The 19,492-nt window shown below is 49.8% G+C and overlaps 2 protein-coding genes across 2 annotated transcripts in view; one reads left to right on the forward strand and one right to left on the reverse strand.

Annotated features, from left to right (window-relative positions):
* Window positions 1–19,492, forward strand: part of LOC140599525 (uncharacterized) — a 476,056-nt gene that overhangs the window by 289,676 nt on the left and 166,888 nt on the right. The window lies entirely within an intron of this gene.
* Window positions 1–19,492, reverse strand: part of LOC140599526 (adenylate cyclase type 1-like) — a 53,786-nt gene that overhangs the window by 9,935 nt on the left and 24,359 nt on the right. The gene's annotated exons all lie outside the window — the stretch shown is intronic.

Raw genomic sequence — 19,492 nt, forward strand, 5'->3', positions numbered from 1 at the left:
CGGTTGAGCGTCTGCCTTCAGCTCAGGGCGTGACCCCAGGGTCGCGGGATTGAGTCCTGCATCGGGCTCCTGCAGGGAGCCTGCTTCTTCTCCCTCTGCCTGTGTCTCTGTCTCTCTCTCATTGTGTTTCTCATAAATAAATAATTAAACCTAATAATAATAGTAGTAGTAGTAGTAATAATAATAATAATAATAATAATAATAATTATAATAATTATAATAATACAGGGTGGAAAAGAGGCACCAAAGTCATAGCTACAACCATTCGTCCAGAAAACCGAGAGAGCCAGCCCTGGCCACACACGAGGGCCCCTGCACAGGACTCAGTCCTGGACATGGAGGACCGGGACACAGGGCCAGTGACAGACCCCATCTCAACGGGGACACGGGCCCTGGGGGTCAGTGGGGACAGTGCCCGTGGGCAGAAGGGCCTGCCCGGAAGGGTCACCCGACAGCCACCTCCCCAGCTGTCCAGCTGGCATGCTGGCCCGGCCTCGGTGCCTGTCCCCCGCCCTTCGGAACCACCGGCCTTGTCACTCCCCGTCTCCACCCCGGGGGCGACCCCCAAGGTGGGAGGCCAGGACCCGCTATCCCCAGCAAACAGACAAAGGACCAGAGTTGGCAGGTGCCCACGTCCCCACCTGAGAGGCATCTCGCACTGCAGAGGTTCAGGGGTCAGGGGCTGGGCCAGGATTCAGGGACGCGGCCCTCTGCTCCAGGAGGGGCAGGAATCCAGCAGTGACATCAGACGACAGGGAGGGAGGGAAGGGCCGGCGCGCACGTACAGAGGCATGCGTCCTCGTGCACACTCGGCCATGCACACGCATGGACACTCACGCAGGCACACAGATGCACAAGAACGTGGTAAGAAAGGGAAGCCGCCAGGGGCCCTGAGAGAGAGAGAGAGAGAGAGAGAGAGAGAGAGAGGCAGAGACACAGGCAGAGGGAGAAGCAGGCTCCATGTAGGGAGCCTGATGTGGGACTCGATCTTAGGACTCCAGGATCACACCCCGGGCTGCAGGCGGCGCTAAACCGCTGCACCACCAGGGCTACCAGAGGTCTATTTTTTTTTTCCAGAGTTCTAGTTTTATATGTGGCCTCTCCATTGTCTATTTGTACAGTCTTATATCTCTGTATGACAGCATGTGGAGAGAGAGGAAGAGGAGAGAGAAAAAAAAGGGGATGGGGAGGGATGGCAGGAGGCCCTCAGTGGCTGGCAGGCCCTCCCAGCCTTCTATGGGGACAGTGACCCACATTCAAGGTCTCCAGCCCAGGACCCCAGGAAAAGTAGACGTGTTCTGAGTGCACGGACTTCATAACTGAATACAATAAAGGTCCTTTCAGAAAACAAAAGAAAAACTGTCCAACATTTTGTCTTTCCAGACAAATTTTTATCTTGTACACGTGAAACAATTCAACCTTAGAGTCTGTCCTCCGTCTCCGGGAGCATTTGGAGCCAGCAAGACACATGTCCCATCTCCGATGTGAGCAGAGGCCCTGGGCTGTCACACATGGAAGCATTTGAACCCCAAATATAGTGGCTGTCAGTGTGTATACGTGGGGCGGCTGCCGGGGCCCTGGTGCACACAGTTTCTCATGGAATAATGCATGTTGCCTCAGGTCCGAAGTTCATCCACATTAATTTGTTGTTGCACGTTTGGGGGAAAAAACTCTGTAAATAATCAAATCTCTTGCAAAATGCCTCTGTATATTCAAGAGTCAGTTGTAAAATGTTTCTGTTTTGTGCTAAAAATATATGATTAAAGGCACTTCTACCATAAATGGACTTACTGTGGTGACATTTATACTATATCTAGATATTCTCTATAAAAAGTCTTTTGATCATGAAAATGAGTTTTATGCTATTCGTTGGTATATTTACTACCTAATGACCAACATCAACAATAGTTTTCTTTTTAATACTATTTTAAAATAAAAGGAAAAAATATCCTTGGCAGGGGGTGGGAAATAATTTCGAATCTGCATATGAATTACAAATTTGAGATAATTAAAAATGTTTTTGTGGCTGTATTTAGGGGACAGTGCTTGCCACTGGATGTCCAGCTTGCGCCCGGATGCACGCAGGCCTCTGCTGGCTTTCCCAGGAATGAGAACTGACTTCCTGCCACCAGCCACACTCTCTGTCCAGAATCCTCCAAGACATTTTCCTCGCTCTTTCTGTGGCCCTTGAGAAGACTGACCCATGCCTCCATGTTGAGTACAGCCCAACACTGTTTCTGGGATTCCTTTCCAACCTGTGACCTCTCAGAAGCACTGGGTTTATATTTCTGGATTGTCTATAGCTGAATGGGTTTTCAAGACAAGTCTGTAGGGTTTCACAGGCCAGAAGAAGGGTCCTGGCACCCATGGTGGGTGCTGTGAGCCAAGTCGGGGTCCAGAGAGTAGAGGGTCTAGAGGCTGCACCCCCAAATGGTTTCAATTCAACAAAAGAAGCGCCAGGTATGATAGAACATCATTGTCTTAGCGGAGGGCTCAGAAATACGGGGAGATACAGCCCGAGGACTTCCAGGCCAGCCCGGGGAGCAGAGGGTGTGAGACGGTCAGAGGGCTGCATGCACAATGGGTGGTGGAAGGTCCAGGGACAGATAATGGACATGTAGGAAGAGGTTGACCTTCATGGAAGGCAGGTGCAGGAAGTGGAACTTCCATGGGTGGGATGGATGATTGGGTTGAAAGATTGGCTTCAGAACCATCCAGCTAACCATAGTAGAACCTAAAGATGCTGGATGAAAATCGGTTGGTCCCACTCATATTGCATTGGATGACTCTTTGGGGAAACATGACCTTCTCTGTTAACTGTGTTTTGATGAATTCTTTCCTTTATTGCATGTTTGTCTGCAGAACACTCACCCTGAGCCAGATCCTGCTCCAGGCCTTAGGGGCACATAAGTGGATAAAACAAGACTTACCTGCTTTCTCAAGATGTGGATTCCAAGAGGGAAGTAGATATGTAAATAAAAGGTAATATAAAAATATCTTTGAGGGAGACCTGGGTGGCTCAGTGGTTGAGCATCCCAGGTCATGACCCCGGGGTCCTGGGATCGAGTCCCACATCGGGCTCCCTGCCTGGAGCCTGCTTCTCCCTCTGCCTGTGTCTCTGCCTCTCTCTCATGTGTGTCTCTCATGAATAAATATTTAAAAAATATACCTTTGGACTTGTCTCCATCTTCACCTGGTGGAGATAGGAATTAAGAGAAATGCATTAACATCCGTCATGTGCTTGTTACATGCCCAGGACCCTGACTGTACACAGCTTTGTGCAATTTACAGCTGGTGGAAATGGCAGATGCTGCTGTTCTGACTTGCTGTAGAGAAACCACACGAAGTGCAGCTCAGGCAAGGGTGTTAATCTAGAAACCGCTCATGAGGGTGACTGGAGATGGGACCAACATGAGAAGATGTGGGAACAGGAGAGGCACCACTTACCACGGGTGGACCCAGGAATCTTAGTAACAAAGTGTTTGCAAAAAACACTATAGAGAAAATTTACAGAATGTCTCTGGAGAATTTATAGGGTAAGTCGACCCTCCACCGTGGGGAGAGTCAAGGTCACAAACGTGTCACTGAGTCCTACATCGGTGTAGGATTCTAAACATTTCCAAATGAGTAGTGGGGATTAGAATGCATGCCTCTGGGATCGCGCTCAGAACAGAAACACTCAGAGAAGGAATGAGAAGTTTATGACAAAGATAAAGGAGAAGACGGACTGATGTACGTCAAGAGTCTTTCAAGGCTCTAATGAGATTAATCTGGAGGTTGACACATGCATCAACAAAACAGAGAAGCAAGGCCAAGATTGTGTGGATGTGTAAATATATATAATAAATATAGAAATAGATGTATTAATATGTTCATTTATGCCAAACTTCTCATAGAATGTTTAGAAATACACTTCACGATCTCTTGAAAAAGAAGGGCTGACTTGGACAACAATATGACAGACACACCTCAGAGAGAAAGAGAAGGAAAAATCAGTCCAGACCAAATCTAAAACTTCTCTTTGAGGAACACGCTGTAAAGAAAGCTGAGAGAGCCGTGGCAGGTTGCCGTTTGGGAAAAGACATCTGTGTCATACATGACGGAGGGATCAGTATCCAAAATACTGAAAGAACTTGAGGAAATTAATTGGAAAACAAGCAGCCCCATAGATAAATTGTCAAAGTGTGAACAAGAGTTTCACATGCCAGGAATCCAGAAGGAGTAACAGGAAGAGTCCCAGCCTCGCTGTGAGCAGCGGTGTGGGAGCGCGGCGGCCCCGAGAGTGTCCCCTTGTCATCAGACAGGCAGGAGGACAGCGAGGTGCTAATTCTGGGGCAGCTGAGTCCAGGGGCGGGTATGCCGCCGGCTCCAGGGCTGCACACGGTACAGCGGGGAGAAGCAGTGAGGAAATGGCCAGCAAGTTCGGAAGGGCACAGTCCCTCCACCGGGCACGTCCACCTGCAAAGTCACCCCCAGTGAGTCCAGCTGGTGGCAGTACCGACGCTGGGTGACGTCTCTGCGAGGGGAACCTTGGGAGCAATCCCAGCGCCCAACGCTGGAGAACAGGTCTGTGTCTGACCTTAGGAAGCAGTGTGCTTGTGCATCATGTGGCGTTTGTCTCCTTGTGACCGGGCCATGTCACTCATGGAAGGCACAGCTCCCGGCGACTGCACGTGGGGTGGGGGAAGGACCCAGTGTGCCGGAGTGGATGAGACTCCTCCGGGGCGAGGGCTCTGTCCACCGTGCGGCTGCCTGCCTGATGGTTTTGTGTTGGGGTTAACAGGTGATGGGCGGGTTAGGGATGCTCAGGGGAAGGTGATGAAGTCAGGTCCCAAGGGCTGCTCTTCAGAGACCCACGTGTCTCCTGGAGACTTCCAGCAGGCACTTGACTCTGTGGGTCTGGAGCTCAGCAGAAAGGCCGGACACACAGGTCAAGTGTGGGAATCTGTAGCTCATGAGAGTGTACAGGTGGTCATTGGAGGTTCTGGATTGAAACGGTTGCAAGGTATATCAGCTTTCGCGTCTGCGTCCTGGGGAGAGACCGTGCCGTCTTGATGGGTCTCCCAGCTTTGCCTTTTGGGCCCAGTTCCTAAGGCTTGATCCCTTTCCATCCTGGCTCCCTGCTCTCCGCCTCTGCAGGTGGCGGCCACGTAAAGGCCAAGCGTCCCGCTGTGCCCACACTGTGCAAAATGTGAACATGAGAGCTTTGAAGAGCAGTCACAGAAATGCCCGCTCAGCGGCCGCTCCAGCCTCCCCACACCCCACAGACTCAGCTCCAGAGGAGTGAGTTTGGGGACTTGAGTAATTAATTGAATGGAAAAGAACCCAAACTGGTTAGGGATGAATTTGAAGTTAGCTTCTAAGTTGTGGCCAGTTACTGGGGGCGGGACGGGGGGTGCTGAGGGGGTGGTGGAAGAAATATCTTAAGCATGAAGTTTTATACAAAAAAAAAAAAATCCATACAGAGTCAAGTTTAACTTCTGAAAATGAAGGAAAAGGCAAGGGGTATGAGTGTGTCCCCTGCATGCTGAAGTCACCATGACACCTTGCAACTTTGAGGAAGAGAAATGTTTCATTATGGGTGAAAAGAAGCCACTTCAAACACCCCCTGGTTGAGCGCTGAGCCCAGAAGACTCGGCCGATGTAGCCCTGGGGGCTTACCTCCTGCAGAGTAAGGGCTTCCCTGGCGGAGGGTCTTGGGACAGGTGGGGCGGGGAGTCAGGAGGACTGGCTCTCAGGCTCAGCTCCACCCCACCTGGACAGGTGCTGTGCCCTTGGTTTGGTGTTTTCCGTGAGATTCACAGGCTGGGAGCGCGAGATGTCTGCATGTCAAGAACTGGATCTCGCTGAGCACCTGCAAAGCCGATGTGCGTCCTGTGGGGACGGACACTCAGCTCCGCCATGGGCTGGGCACCGTCGTGCTGTTTCTGTTTCTTTCTATCCCTTCGCTGTGTGTGTATCCCAGATGCTCTCCGGGGTAATCGGAGCTTCCAGAGGGTGGCCCTCAGATGGCTGCCAACCATCGGATCCCAGATGTCTGCCTGGCCTGAGGTCACTGACTGAAACAGCCCCGGGGCCGGACTGCTGCCTTCCTGGCACCCCGGCAGCCCGGGACAAGGAGGTTGTCACTGAGGCTAACTGTCCTAAATTAAGTGCTTGTGAGCTGTTCAAGTTGTATTCCATGAAAACAGGGTCATGAAATTAGGGCTTCCTCAGGGAAAGCCACATGAGCACAGACCGACTAACCGTGGGTGTGGAGCACACCAGGCCGCCACGTGTCTGCTGTCCAGCTCCCCGAGTCCTTGGGTAAGGGACACATGACCTGTGAGTCCACACATGTGGATTTTCATGACAAGGCCTGGGGGGGAGGACGCTTTGGGGACTGGCGAACAACGCAGTTGTGTTGGTAGGGCAGGGCAAATATATACAGTCTGTATTCCTTATTTGTAATATGTATTTTTATTTATTAATGCTTAAGTGCTGTTTGGTAAGTTTTCTTAATAAAATTATTCCTGATTTTACTTTTTTTTTTAAAAAAAGATATTATTTATTTATTTGAAAAGGAGAGAGAGAGAGCATGAGCAGGGGTGGGGGGTCAGAGGGAGAAGCAGACCCCTCGCTGACTGGGGAGCCCGACATGGGGCTTGATCCCAGGACCCTGTGATCATGACCTGAGTCGAAGGCCAAGGTTTCACGGACTGAGCCCCCCCAGACGCCCCTCACTTTGTATTTTAACAGTGGGAACATCCGGAGACCTAACATGTGATCCTCATTCTTACTGACATTAAAATAGAAATGAAGAGTCACCTTTGGGGCAGGTGCCCAGTGCCAGGCCCGGCGCTCACAGCTTGTCCCTGCCGTCACCGACCCCACACGACCGTGCAGGGAAGTGAGTGCCTTGGGCCAGGTGTGCAAACAAGCACACAGGACAGCAGGTCAGAGGGGAGTTTCCAATGAACAGCACCTCACATTTGCGTAGGAGCACCCCGGGCTGTGTTAGCACGACTCAGAAACAGAGGTGCCTCAGGCCCCGGCCACCCGTCCTCCACCTCTGACGTCGGAAACTGCACCCATGAGCTTCATCTCATCTTCCTGCGTGTGGTCTACGAGCTCACTATCTCTCACACTCCAAGTTCATTCCACATGCCCTTTCTTCTTCCCTAAGCTATGAAATAATATTTTTTCCAATAGCCTTTGATGATTACATCAAAAACAATAGATGTTCTGAAAATAAGAAATTCCATGCAAGGGCGGGTCAGCCTTGGCCCACAGGGTTTGTGGGCTGCAAATATTCATGCTGGGAGGGAGGCAGGGTCAGTGCAACCCCGAGGGGAGACCTGGACTCCAGTTTCCTGGAGTCTCGTGATGGGAGTATTGAATCCTTTTGTAAAAATGTGTACTGGCAAGTTGTTTAACTAGATAGACTTCTCAAGCTTGATGTCTTCTTTCTTTTCAGCTATTTGCCTCCCATGGCCCAGTGTAGACCAGACACTTCTGAGAATTTTGCTTTGGGGGGAATGAGGTGGCATTGACAGAGGTGTTTTACTGGAGTGTTTTGTAGGGCTTTGTGGCTGTGCCCCAAATCACCTCCCAACTCCCCAGCGAGATTGTGGAGAGGGGCCTTTGGGAGATGATGACGTCTAAGTGAGTCATACAGTGGGACCCCATCCACTAGGCCTGGTGTCCCCATAGGAAGCATCACCAGCAAGCTTTCCCTTCCTCTCTTACTCTCCCCACCGAGGAGGACGGTGTTGGGTCGGGGGAGCACTTACCAGGAACCAGACTGTCAGCATCTCCATCTGGACTTCACCAACCACCAGCAGGCTCCTGGCGCATCAGCCCGGGACCTGGCGGTGCACCTTGGGGAGCCGGGCAGGCTCACATCTGCTGTCTTGTCCGCTGGCATCGCACAAGCCCTGTGAGAGTAGGTTCTCGACATTTTATCCTACTCATGACTCTATCTGCATCCGACAGTCTCATCCTTAGGCTGAGTCTCTGTGTGAAGACCACACAGATCTACTTCTTTACTCAGTTTTTTTTATCTGTGTCTTCTTGTCTCTGAGAGATGTCTGTTGGGCTCCACTCACTGTTAGGCACTGTGCTTCCTTGTGGCTTTAGCTACAAAGGGAATAAGGTCTGTCATTTGTGAAACACTAGAATAGTCACAGTCTGAGTTCTGTGTTCCACACATGGAGTTAATTAATCCTTCCCAATAACCAAGAAAGATCTCGGTATCGTAATTCCTTTTTATTGGTGATAAAACTGAGATCTACTGACTCAAAAATAGCATTAATTGGAGCCAGGATGAGAACCCGATGTGAATGACTCCACGTTCTCCTATGGAAGAGACCAGCATCCAGATGTAAAGCAATGCCTCCCACAGAGGAGGGGACAGAGTGTGGACAGAGGAGAGGTTTCTGTAATTCCCTTTTATCTTCCTGCCAAGAGCCACCCTGACTAGCCCAAGAGGGCAGGACAGAGAGAGGGGAGCTTCGTGTCATCCTCCGGGGCCCCCATGCTCCCTGTGTGAGTCCTCCTGGGGTGGACACGGGAAGGCCCCACGGGGCCAGCGCCACCATGCCCAGCTCCACCTCGCATGCCCTTCTCAGGCTGCCTCCTCTGTCCATCTCCCAGGTTCTCTCCGTCCACTCAGATGTCCCTGCTGATCTTGGTTGCCCATCTCATCTGCAGTGTGAATCCATCCCCTTCCTTCCATGGCCCTACGGTGACCCACTGCCTGGCCCCCACATGCTTTCCAAATACACTTGGAGCATTTGGAAGGCGTGGAGCAGTGGGCAGGGGCTGCAGCAGGGGCCTGTCTGTGCCTGTGAACACCTCCACACCCACCACTCCTGCACTTTCCTGGGCCCTGACATCTAGTCAGCCCTCCCATGCCTGCCTGTTCTGGTCAGTCTGTGGCTCACTGGGGACCCTCTGATTACCTCTTCCACTGGACAGGCCTCATCTCCATGGGACAGCCTCTGAGACCACCCTTGATGAGAGGAAAAGTGAATAATCTCAGTGATGTCGTACTTTGCATTGAAAGAACGTCAAATGCCAGATAAGTCTCTTAAAGTAACTCTTTGTATGACCTGTGCCTCATCCACACTCTGTCCTTTCCATTCTTGTACTGCCTTGTTGCATTAAATCTTCCCACATAGCACGCAATTGAAATTAAAATAATACCCATTTCTCAGATGAAGAGACTTAGGCATAAAGGAAATGCATTATTTTTTGTTTGTCTTATTTTTCCTTGTTTGTTTTGTTTCTTAAATTCCACACATGAGCAAAATTGTATGGTATCTGTCTTTCTCTGACTTGTTTCACTTAGCATAATACCCTCTAGATGCATCCATGTCATTGCAAACGGCAGGACTTCACTTTTTTTTTATGACTGAGGAATATTCCACTGTATGTATAGACCACATCTTCTTTATCCATTCATCAGTCCGTGGACACCTGGGCTGCTTCCATAACTGGTGGCATGGCCCAGGTCCTGCCTTCACTCTGCATCCTTCCTCCCCTGTCCCGTCTTTGGCTAAAATGAGGCTGGTAGCACTCTGTGCACCTTCTGTTACCTCCTCCACTGCAGAGGGCACTGTCTTCTGTCCTGGTGGCTTCCATGACATCGCAAGTGTGGCTCACACAGCTTTCTCCCAACCAAGGCTCTGTGCTCCTCGATGGCACCAATGTCCCTCACTCCTCATTATCCCCAGGGCCTCAGACAGGGCCAGGCCCTGCAGTGACTCAGATGTTGCTAGCCACAGCCTCCCCTCCGCTCCCCCCATCTTCCCACCCAGGGACAAGCAGCCTGCCAGGTTTGCACCTGCTGAGTGCCGCCTGCTCTCCAAAACAGCGCCACCACAGCCGTGGGTGAGACAAAGCCCAGTTTATTTATTTTTTATCATGGAAAGGGAAACTCACCTCAACTGAGTAATTTTCTTTAAAGAGCTTATTTATTTATTTTGAGAGATACACAGAGAGAGGTAAAGACACAGGCAGAGGGAGAAGCAGGCTCCCTGCAGGGACCCCGATGTGGGACTCGATCCTGGGAACGGGACCACGCCCAGAGCCAAAGGCAGACGCTCAACCACCGACCACCCAGGCGTCCCTCCTCAACTGAGTCTTGAAGACACCTCAGAGGGGAAAAGTGAAGTCAGGATGTTTATTGAGATTCTGTGGTCTGGGCTGAGATGGGTCTTTCATGTTTGGTTTCGTTCAGATTTGGTCAATGACCACAGGATAATGGTTGAGGAGAGGCGGGCACAGCAGAAAGGGTCTAAGAGTCTTGGATAGAAAATCTCAGCCAATGTTTGTATTGAAGAGAGATCCTTCTGGAAGCTCCTGGAGTGGACAATCAAGTTATTCACACGTGAATCTTCTGCAGTAGGAGTTTTTTTTTTTTAATTTTTTTATTCATTTATGATAGTCACAGAGAGAGAGAGAGAGAGAGAGAGAGAGAGAGGCAGAGACATAGGCAGAGGGAGAAGCAGGCTCCATGCACCGGGAGCCTGACGTGGGATTCGATCCCAGGTCTCCAGGATCGCGCCCTGGCCCAAAGGCAGGTGCTAAACTGCTGCGCCACCCAGGGATCCCTGCAATAGGAGTTTTATCGAATAATGACGTTGTGCTGCTGAAGATGCCAGTGGTCCCCACCAGTCATGTTCTTATGGAGAGGATGCCACGTGGAGTTCTTGGTTCCAGCCCTCACGCTGAAAGTGTATCACAGAGGCACACTGCAAAGTGTCTTCCAGGGGTTCACATCGCTCATCTGATTGAAGAAATTATCAGGAAGTTATTAACATTTCCAGTAGGAATGGCCACATGGCCAACCTGTGACCACAATTTCTCTCATATTCAGTTCAGAAATGAAGGGGATAGGGCCAGCACAGGAAGAAGTAAGGTAAAAAGATCGTTGTGTTTTCCCTTACAATGGAATCCTTCCATATGGTAAACCCGGCCAGGTTGTTCCCATAAGTAAAAACCATGCCACACAGCTCACAACCATCACTGTCATGATAAGGGTAAAATCCAGGCTCTAGCAGGCACTGGTGCTCCTTCAGGCTTGGCTTTGCTGAGTGGGCCATGTGTCCTCCCCCATCCTCCCCAAAGGGAATATGTGCCTCTGTGCCTGCGGGCTGTAGGATGCAATGGGTCCCCTCTGCATTCCTGTCTCCTGTCCCTCCTGCAGGTGTCCATTTCAGCTGGATCCTTGCCATCTCTGTGGAGAGCAACTCCCTCCCTCCCACTGCCATGCACTCCATATTTGTGCCTATCATCATCATCATCGTGACACGGTCACAGTGAGACAGCTGGGTATCTTCCCAGCCATGCTAGGGTGAGCTCACTCACTCAGGAGCCCTGGGTCAAAAGGAAATGATATCTGTTCTGGATCTCAAAGGATAAGCAGGAGTTGGCCATGACAATGAAAGGGTGGTGGATGAAATTTGAGGTAGATCCCTCTGTGTGTGCAGAGGAACGAGCATGGGCCCTTTGGGAAATGTGGGTTCCTTCTAGGGCCTTGAGTATGTGAGAAGAGTCCCTGATTTTGTAGGGCCCTGTAGTGACATGCTGAGACCTTAAGGCTTCTCATGTGAGAAGACAGAACTGCCACGAGTACACAGAAGGACAGCTCTGGGAGAGGATTTTGCTGGGCTAAGCATCATGAAGTGGCTTGTTCCACACCATTACCAGCAATACCCTGACTCAGGCTGGTGCAAGTCTGAGGGATGAAATCACAGTGGATCACAGGGTCACTCCCAGAATTTCTTGCCCCATATTCTGACAGTTGATCTTCACAATAATAACACTAACTTCTGTCCCTGGGTCGCTCGCTCTGTGTGTCAGGTATCGTGTCAGACACCAATGTTACAAGGTGAGAAGTTCTGGGTCCCTGGCTGTGGTGTCTAACGTCGTTCACGGTCATGGAAGTAGCCCCCGGGGGACACACACAGAGGTCCTTCAACCCTGTGTGGAGGCCCCAGAGCCAGGGGCCTCCATGCCATGCCATGTGCCCAGCTGCATCCTGAGGCCCAAGGGGCAAGGAAGTGTATGTAGAGGAAAGAGAGCTTTCCTGAAACTTGTAAAAGAGCACAGGCTGTTGTGTTAAGAAGTCCAGGCGTGCCTCTGTGGATCGGTATTTTTCGGTTGCTCTTGTTAACCCTCGCGGAGTCAAGAGGAGAGGTTAGTGGGCCAGGACAAGACTCAAAATAAAAGAGGCTGCAAGGGAATACAACACAGTGGAAGGGAAGATGTCAAAGGGCTGCGCAAGGAGTAAGCTTGCAAGCATCGCTTTGTGAATGTCGTGTTTCGGTTTGCACGTCTGCGTGTTTCAGCGTCCACACCTACACGCCCCACGTCTGCCTGTCTGCACATGTTTGGCCTGGAGGTGGCAGGAAGAGCTGAGACAGGACTTGCATTTTCAGAAGATCATTTCCAGGCTCTGTAGGCGTAGCAGAGATTATGAAGATCATGTGATGTATTCTTGGTTTGAAGACAGATATACGATCTAGAGGAAACCTTCCTGTAACCCAACTGGAGAGGGGCTCTTTCTTAGCAGTTGGCGGAGAGCAGTGAGTCCTACCTTGATGCCTTCCTTAGGTCACAAAGGTGCTGCCATGAGCCACAGTACCATAACTTAATGTGGTAAAAGTCTGTTAAAAACACTGATTTCCATTTGGGATGGTCATGAAGCGTCGGTTTTATTTTTTTAAATTTTTTTTAATTAATTTTTTTTATGATAGTCACAGAGAAAAAGAGGCAGAGACAGAAGCAGGCAGAGGGAGAAGCAGGCTCCATGCACCGGGAGCCCGACGTGGGATTCGATCCCGGGTCTCCAGGATCGCGCCCTGGGCCAAAGGCAGGCGCCAAACCGCTGCGCCACCCAGGGATCCCGAAGTGTCAGTTTTAGAGTAGTTTTCCCAAATGACGACTCTGCTGGCTTTGCCCTGCCCTGCGCTGTCTGCCCCATACAATTCTTTCTGCGAGACAGACACATTTAGTGGTCAAGGAGGGGAAACAGAGTCATCACTGCCTTCAAAGATATAAGATTCCCTCTCATGGTTAATTCCCATTATCCAGGAGCCCATTTGCCACTCTTAAAATTTTAGCATGCGTTGGAGTTACAGGAAAGTTGCAGTCTGGACCAGAAGAACTGTGACTCTCAGGGTCCAGAAGACGGGACGCTCATTGAGTCATTCAGGAGACAATCCATGAATGCCTACAAGGCACGAGGAGCTACTCCTGTGAAGAGATACAACAACAAAAAAAGAGAGGGCAGAAAACACAGTTTTTCTCAGAGGGGGTAAAGGCTCTAGGAAAGATACAGAAAAGCAGGTTCTAACAGCTGGAGAGAGCCAGATCTGGGGTGGGGTGGCCGCTCCCGGTAGTGAGGTCAGAGCTGTTCTTATTTTTAGGTGGACGTTGAAGCAGACGTCTGGGAGACGGAGGGAAGCTTTCTGAGACCAAAATGATTCCAAAGGGATGCAAGTAGGAAGACCCTCTTTGCGGAGGTGGCACAGGCAGGGGTCTCTAGGGAGATGAAGTTGCAGGGGAGACTCAGGTGTGGTAGGGCCCCCTGGGAAGGCCAGGCCTCTGGGGTCCAGTGCCGAGAACGTGGCATGAGTAGGAGACTCTGCTTTTCCTTCTACCTCTGAAATCCTGGCAGGCTGTACTCTCATTCAGGCATCATATAACATCAATGTGGAAAATCTGAATGCACCAGTTCCTTGGGGACTATCCAGGTCTCCAGTTCCAGTACCGGGTGTGAAAAAATAAAGCCTTCTGTAATGCCCATGTCACGCAGGCCGAGTCTCACATGGATTCACGAGGGCAGATTCGACATTTTATCCTCAAAACCACAATAATCCTGTACAGTCCTATTCACTTTTTCCATGGAAACCATACAAAATTCTGCACAAATACCCTTTATCCGAATCAACGGTCTCCATAACAGTTACCTCTGCTTCAGGAATCAAGGCAGATCAAGCAGTATTTACAAGAAAAAGATAAAGAGGGTGTGGTTTGCTGGTTTAAGTGAAACCTTCCTGCAACTGTTTACTTGCTCACGAGGTCTGTGGGTTAACGATGTTGTTCATAAGTTTTTGGGAACTATTCCTTCAAAATGATATGTGCTTGGGGACGGTGGGATTCCCGGAAGCCATGGAGGCACCACTAAATCGCCTTGACCTTAACCCAACCCGGAGAGTTCAAAACAAAGCCTGGTACAGATCAGAGACTTCTCAGACCCCCGCGTCTCCAGTGGGAGGCAGGTCTAGAAACCCCTGTTGCAGTTGGTCCTCGAGTAGAGTAGAGGTTCCCACACTGGCCACAGAGTGGTCACGCAGGCTTCTTGAACCTTTGTCTAAAGGGAGAACCTCCTGAGAAATCCCATGTTTAGGGTGGCCTTTCTGAGGAGTCAGGGTGGAGTTGAGAAGAGCTGTGATTGCGCAGGTGTTTGGACTGGCTACCCAGGGACCAGCTCCGTCACGTCCAACAGGTTACAGAGCACTCGGCTCTCCTGAGAGCCACAGAGAAGGCATGTATCACCGCACACATACTTGTGCACACAAACATGCACATTCCTGAACACATAGGCACACTCATGCGCGTGCATATGCACACAGCACAGATGCACACTCCTGTACACACACATGCTACACACATGTACACATCACAAGTGCACACTCTTGTGCACATGTGCACACACTACACACATGTGCACACGTAGGCATCATGCATGCACACTCGGCATGTACATATACACAACACTTACACACATATGCACACACCACATAAACATCCATACACATGCACTCACACATATGCACATGCATATGTATCACTCTGCACATGCTTAGAATCATACATTACACTCAAACACATGCACACACATCCCACACATATGCACACATGTAATCAGACAGCACACACAGAAACATGGACTAGTTCCATGTTGTGTGTGCAGTGCGTACTTGACAAGGAGCTCACGTGCCAGGACGGTGTCTCTCTCCCCACGGGGTCTGCAGGGAGGGAGGAGGGTTTGGGACACAGGAGCACGTGGTGGCAGTATTGGGTATGGCCCTGGAGGAAGAAGCCCCATGGAGACTCCGTACCCTGAGGCTGTTCTAACCTGGTCCTATGTCACTGTTGGTTTTATGAGCTGGGAAGTAAAGCCAGTTAATTCTACCACACAACTGTCACTAAGCTGTTAGATCACACAGTTGACAATACATGGAATGTGAAATAGGTTCCCACCCTCTCCAACAGCCTGTGGATGGGAAGAGTCTGGGTGGCTTGACTGCTCACCCTCTTATCTGTGTAACTATGTGACCCTTGCCCTCAATCTTGTGGCAGAAATGGTGCCTGGACACAGTGGTAAACAAGACAGATGTCTCCTGTGACCTCCTGGGCCGAGGTGACGGATGTTCTCTGTCTGACAGCGGGGTCTCTTCATAGTTCAACGATGTGTCCACTCCCATCACCTCCCCTTCTGGGCAAGGGATTATTATGGCCTCTTAGAGAGGCTGGTGGGTTAGGATCAAGCCAGTCCATACAGGCACGGCTGGCCAGGCTGTATTACATTTCCAAATTCAGACATGCCACATCCTGAAGCTTATGCTAAGAGGACCCAAGGGCTGAGTCTCACTTCTACCTGTGGGATTTGAATTTGAGGAGGTGCCTCTATGATGGCACAGAGAGCCTGATGCCAAGCCATGTGGGTGCTCTGGACATAGAGAAGCACTAGGGTTGGTTAGGAGCCAGAGGGACAAAGACTAGAGCATAGACTAGAGTCTTTACTTGGGTTTCCTTTTTTTTTTTTTTTAAGATTTTATTTATTTATTAATGAGAGAGAGACAGACAGACAGAGAGAGAGAGAGAGAGAGAGAAAGGCAGAGACACAGGCAGAGGGAGAAGCAGGCTCCATGCACCGGGAGCCCGACGTGGGATTTGATCCCGGGTCTCCAGGATCAGCCCTGGGCCAAGGGCAGGCGCCAAACCGCTGCGCCACCCAGGGATCCCTTTACTTGGGTTTCCTAGGAAAAGCAAGTCGGGCAAGAGTAAACAATTTGGTACTGGCTAGTTTGAATAATTCCAGTGGGCTTTGGGCCATAGGGGCAACCTCTAGTTGTCTGGATTTAGGGTAGGGGCTACTGGCTTGGTGTGTGAGGGTCAGATAAGGAGGTGAGTGGGGGCTTGGCCTTGTATCTGCCGGCTTGCACAGGAAAGATGAATCCTAGGCAAGCTGACTACAGAAAACAAGTAAATACTCTGGCCTGTGATAAAGGATGCCCAGGAGTCATTAAAAACATCTAAGAAAACACAGGAGAAATGAATTTAGAGAATATGTTTCAGATTGCAGCTACAGGTGGGCCATACAGAGGGTGGTGCCAGAAGGTCTCTGGAAGTGCAGGTCTGGGGTCTGAGCCGGGCGGAGATGCAGTGGGGATGAGCTGTGTGCTTGCACTGCACACAGTGGATGAGCTCTAGAACATGTGCACAGGAGGAGCTGCTGCTTTAGTGTGAACCTGCCCTGAAGGTGTCTCGGACCTTACACGGCATCGTGTGAAGTGACCACAGCTCTTCTGCAAAATGCCTCTGCTCTGGTTTATTGTCCTTGTCCAGCATAAATCATGCCACGGGGGCAGCAGTTATGGGCCTCAGAAAAAATTAGCAGAGTGCCTTGAAAATGTGTATTCTTGTTTGGTGTTTGGGCACACTGGGCACGTGTTGCCTACTTGTTCATGTTGGTCTTTCTGTAGATGATTGATTGCTTCTGTTGCTGAGGAAATGTCAGGCAGGGAAACCGAGGGCTAGTGCCACATGTGCCAGGCGCAGGCAGCCAGCAGGTGCAGACATGGTGCAGGAGAGGGGCACTCTCAGGCCCTGTCCTCTGGGTCCCTGAGGATGCTGCAGGGCGCGACCCCCTTTGTGGTCGGCTTTGGGTCCATTCTGCTCCCTTCTTGTCCTGCAGCTCCTACAGGACACTGGGCTGGATCTCCCCACTGGCTGGGGAGCACTGGCTGCTCTCCCGGGGGACATAGGGCGGGCTCTCTTGCGGGACACAGGGCTGGGTGTCCCATGGGACATGGGGCTGGGTCTCCACACACAGGGGCTGGGGCTCCATGCGCACTGCTTACACTTCCCCATCCTGATGGCAGGCTCCGCTTGACATGTTAAGCCATTTTTGCTGCCCTTGCTTCAGAGGAAAAGGCATGACCACCCCAAGAAGTGCTGTGGGTTCCACACAATTTTCATATTTCTTGCTTTCCTCTTGCCTTTCTGCCTATTTCCATGTCCTCCCACGCAGGCTGTTCAACCCTAGGGATCTTCTCCCTCATATACGCAGGGGTGACTCCTCTATATTTGGTGACCCACCAGGACATTCTTTCAAGATCAAATGGCCACTCTACACTCTACTTCCACATGCTAACTCCTGCCTGTTGTCCATTCTTCCGTTTCCTTCAGAATGGTGATTATAAAACAGTTTCTAGATACTACTGCGGTAGGCACACAAATTTCCCTGTAAATTGTTCATTTTACCCATCAGGTTATGATCTCTTTATGACTTTGGGAACTTAAGAAGATAACTTTAAATATATATATACTCTTCCAATTTCTTCATATCTCTTAAATGTGCAATAGGCTTCTATAGACTAACCTCAAGTGCTATTTTTCAGTACTAAAAATTATCCTCCATGACCCTCAGTAAGATTCTGAGATTGTGAGTGTTAGCAATGTCATCACCAACTCCAATCAGGTGTTAGAATTATCTTACAGAGGTTTTAAAGATTTTATTTGTTTATTCATGAGAGACAAAGAGGGAGAGACAGAGAGAGAGACAGAGAGAGAGAGAGAGAGAGAGAGAGAGAGAGAAGCAGAGTTCCCACTGAGCAGGGAGCCCAATGCAGAACTTGATCCCAGGATGGTGGGATCATGACCTGGGCTGAAGGCAGGTGCTTAACAAGACTGAGCCACCAGGTGCTCTGATAGAGGTTTTTAAGCAGCTCTCAAAAATGCCTGACAATTTATCAGAGAGACTCTTCAAACAAATACACAAAGTAAAATAAAGAATTTAGCAAGGAAATAAAATAGGTAAAAAGACTCAAATGAAATTATAGGAATTAAACAAGCAATTACTGAAATAAAATAAAAGCCTCCCTTGCTGGTTCCAAGGTGAAGACAAGAGGGGCAGAATTGGTGAACTTAGGACACTTTGTTAGGATCGAAGCAGTCTGAACAGCAGACTAGAATCTAAACAGAACCTCAGGGGCAGAGGGAAATCACAGACGAGCCCCATCATTGGTGCCAGAAGGACAGGAAGTGGAGCAGGCCCAGGAGACTCTTGAGTCTTGAGTTTCTTGAGGCTGAACACCTCCCAAATTTTGCAAAGGAAACACACTTCTAAAAGCTGGAAGCTGAGTAAACCCCAAATTGGAAGAATCTAAAGAAATGTACACCAAAGCACTTCATAATTAAAATCCTAAAAGCTTGAAAGCAACCAAAGAGGATGCTGCCGCATGTGACCTACAGGGAACAGTGATTCAAAGGGTATCAGATTTTTCATGGAAAATGTTGAGGGGAGGAGGAAAGTGGCACAATATCCTCTGTTAAGTGTTGAAGGGAAAGGAGTATCAACTGTGATTCTATGTCCAGTAACCATTCTTCAGGAATGAAAGGGAAGGGAGCATCTCAGGTGGAAGGAACTAAAGGAATCAGCAGCCCTGGCCTCCAAGATGGCTAAAGGACATTCTTCCACAGGGAGGACATGGGCCTGGAAGGCACGGGGAGCGTCAGCAAGCAGCAGGGCACAGTGGAGAGCATGCAATGCAGGCGAGTTGGGCAGACTGTCCTCAGGCGCTCATGCTCCCTCAACCACAGGATGATCTAAGCACCATCTGATACCCATGATGATGATATGTTGAATGGGGAAGGCAAAGGGAGCTAAATAGAAGTGAGTTGTCTCCACTTTCTTTGAAGTGGTAAAATACTGATTATCAATAGAATATTACAAGCTATATGCATATCTTACAATTCCCAGAGCAACCACTGTGACCACCCTGTGGAGCGATACACTCAAAAATTATAAATAAATCAAGGTCGATTCCTACAAATATTAAGTGACTTACAGGAGACCAAGGAAAGAGAAAGTGAGGAATGATAATGAGAGAAAATAGGTAATAAAATGCGAGACCTGAGCACTATCATATCAAAACTTAAGTGAAATGTAATTGGTCTAAATACACCAGCTAAAGGGCAGAGTAGATTAAACCATACAGGATCCTTGGGTGGCGCAGCGGTTTGGCGCCTGCCTTTGGCCCAGGGCGCGATCCTGGAGACCTGGGATCGAATCCCACATCGGGCTCCTGGTGCTTGGAGCCTGCTTCTCTCTCTGCCTGTGTCTCTGCCTCTCTCTCTCTCTCTCTGTGACTATCATAAATAAAAAAAATTTAAAAAAAACCATACAGAAACAACAACAACAAAAACAACTCAC

This window comes from Vulpes vulpes, chromosome 7 (assembly GCF_048418805.1).
Source record: "Vulpes vulpes isolate BD-2025 chromosome 7, VulVul3, whole genome shotgun sequence".
Lineage (NCBI taxonomy): Eukaryota > Metazoa > Chordata > Mammalia > Carnivora > Canidae > Vulpes > Vulpes vulpes.